The sequence below is a fragment of the Seriola lalandi genome, unplaced genomic scaffold (genome assembly GCF_002814215.2).
Source record: "Seriola lalandi dorsalis isolate HSWRI2012SDOR001 ecotype SW California unplaced genomic scaffold, Sedor1 jcf7180001974503, whole genome shotgun sequence".
Lineage (NCBI taxonomy): Eukaryota > Metazoa > Chordata > Actinopteri > Carangiformes > Carangidae > Seriola > Seriola lalandi.
The window spans coordinates 1-2,500 of NW_019445169.1; the positions used below are offsets into that span (position 1 = coordinate 1).

The 2,500-nt window shown below is 37.5% G+C and overlaps 1 long non-coding RNA gene across 1 annotated transcript; it reads left to right on the forward strand.

Annotated features, from left to right (window-relative positions):
* Positions 1 to 120: 120 nt before the first annotated feature.
* On the forward strand, positions 121 to 2,184 carry LOC111654134 (uncharacterized). Its single transcript, XR_002760720.2, has 3 exons — positions 121 to 153; positions 312 to 411; positions 2,099 to 2,184. It is a non-coding gene; the product is annotated as an uncharacterized LOC111654134 (long non-coding RNA).
* The last annotated feature ends 316 nt before the right edge of the window (positions 2,185 to 2,500 follow it).

A 2,500-nucleotide genomic window follows, 5' to 3' on the forward strand; every position in this document is an offset into this window, starting at 1 on the left:
TCTCTCTCTCTCTCTCTCTCTCTCTCTCTCTCTCTCTCCCTCCCTCTCTTGTACCTGTGTGTTTCTCTGACTCTGTCCTTTTTCTGGTTCTGACCTCAGCTACTTTCTCTTTTTAACCAGTTTTCCCTCTTGAAAAACTGGAGTCTGCAACTGGTAGGACTTCTCCCTCATTCCCTTCATTTTACAGAATCAGCTTCTGTTCTGGTGTTAATCATGTTCTTATTCACAATTACAAACATGGTTGATGATGAGATCTTTTGTTAGCTGTGAAGTCATAAAGCAGCTGAGTGTTCATGTGTGTGACCTCTCAGAGGCAACAGTCTCTCCTGTCAGAGGATGAGGAGTACACCACGGGGTCAGAGGTCACTGAAGATGAGGTGGGGGATGAAGAGGAGCTGTCCAAGAAACAAGGTGGAGTAGATGACACAGATCACACCTGCGTCATGTTGTTAAATCTTCATTCTGGAGCTGGAACCACATCTGTGACGTAGTGTTAAACGCCTCCCATTTTTTTCCGTGCAGCTTTGATCAGAGCCAAACTTTAGATTATTAGATATTTTTTTAACAAATCTTATTTTAAAGGAAAAGTTCATTTTGCGTACTGATTCACTTTCTCTCCATGAGTGAGATGAGTGAGTGGGCCAGAGCTGGAGCCAGGACTTTGTTAGCTTAGCTTAGCCTGGAAGCAGAAGAAGACAGCCGAGCTTTGTCCTCTGACACATCTAAAGATGACAGAGTAAGATGAAGTAACGTGTTTTATCTTGTATATAAACAGAAAAGTAAAGTAGATCATTTGTGGTTTTATGGGGGAATTTTGTGCTGGAACTATTTTTTGATGAACAACAGTGAATTGATCCCGTCAGCACTTTAGTGCAGGTGTGAAGAAGACTCCAGGGTTAGGCTCTCCTTCTTCATACTACTTCACACACTGACATGAGATTAATATTCATTTTCTCTTGACTAATTTGCTTAATTAATATATCAATTAAAATATAGTTATACTTTTACTTGAACTCTTCTTATTAATTGATTTTGATCAGCAGTTAAACTCAAGTATTTATTTCATATTAGAACTAAAGAGAAACTAATGCTTTGGTATTTTCACTTAATAAATGACTAAAATGATTTATAATCAAATTTATAACTAAAACAACTTACATTAAAGTTTCTGTTCAGCTAATTGAGTAATAAACTCGTCATTTCAGAGCTGCAGAGTTTCAGTTGTGAACGGATTGAATAGACAAAAGATTTTTTTTGCCATAGCAACAAAAATCAGATGTTTGACCTTCACTTCTTTTAATCAGTGGTTAGATGGAGATGAATATTCATGATTCACTCATGATTAAAATGCTGTTGGGAGGTTTAATTACAGGCTGATAACTGTACTTGTCATCACTATTATATCCACAGTGTGGTACCGTGATGACAGTTTAATTGCAGTTTATTTGGTTCATTGTGTGTCTGCATCAGTGGGCTGTGATTGAAAGTCATGACAGTTATGACGGACGTGATGCTGAGAATATTGTGACAACAGAATATTCACTCTGTAACTGTTGCTCATCTGTTACTTTCTTATCATCAACAATCAGACTATGATTATACTGATGTAGTTTCTGCACTGATTTTCATGTTATCTGAGGACTGGGAGATGAAATCACTCGAATGAAATGATAGAAGTAAACATGCTGCATCACTCTGACTGACTTTTACCATCTAACATGTGATGCCTTCAGGTTATGTATTGGTGTGACTAATCACCTCTGTCCTCATAATAAATGTCACGTTTGTTTGCATGTAATGTGTCAATGAGTTTTGCTTCCTGTGACCCTTGTAGTGCAGTAGCGTCAACACTGAGTCGCCGTCAAAGTTTAAATGATGAAAGTGAAGTGAGGACACGTGATGAGATGCTGCTGTTTTTAGCACCTTGCCTCCGTCCCACTCTCACTTTACATTTTCATCATGTCTATTTTTATCATTTCATTGTTCCAGCTCTACATTTTTAAAACTGGAAAATAAAACAGTTGCTGTCTTTGGCCAGGAGGTGGCATCAGAGGCTGAAGGAAAACTCAACAGGTTTTTTTGTTTTCTCTTTCTCCAGCTGCTAAAAAAGCCAAGAAGGCCCACAGACCTCTGAAAAAACAAATTTCCTCTCCAAACTTCCAACGCAAAGACCGACCGGAGAAAGTGAGTCACTGATTTTATTCATATTCAATTCAAATTCAACCTAAATATCTGAAACATCTGTTCACTGCTTTGGTCTTAAGGAACAGTATGGTGTAAGGTGGTTCTGTAACAGGGTGTGTCACTTATAGAAATGTCTTAGTTATTGATATAGAAGTTAATTTTCACAATAAAGTGACATTTATATCTTATATGAAGTTAGGTAGACACACTCGAAGTTGTTTATAATTTGTTAATCCAAGCAAAATAATTTAGCTTCAGAGAATTTGACTCTAGGTTTATGCATGACTTCTCCAAAACATCTGCTTAAACAGACACA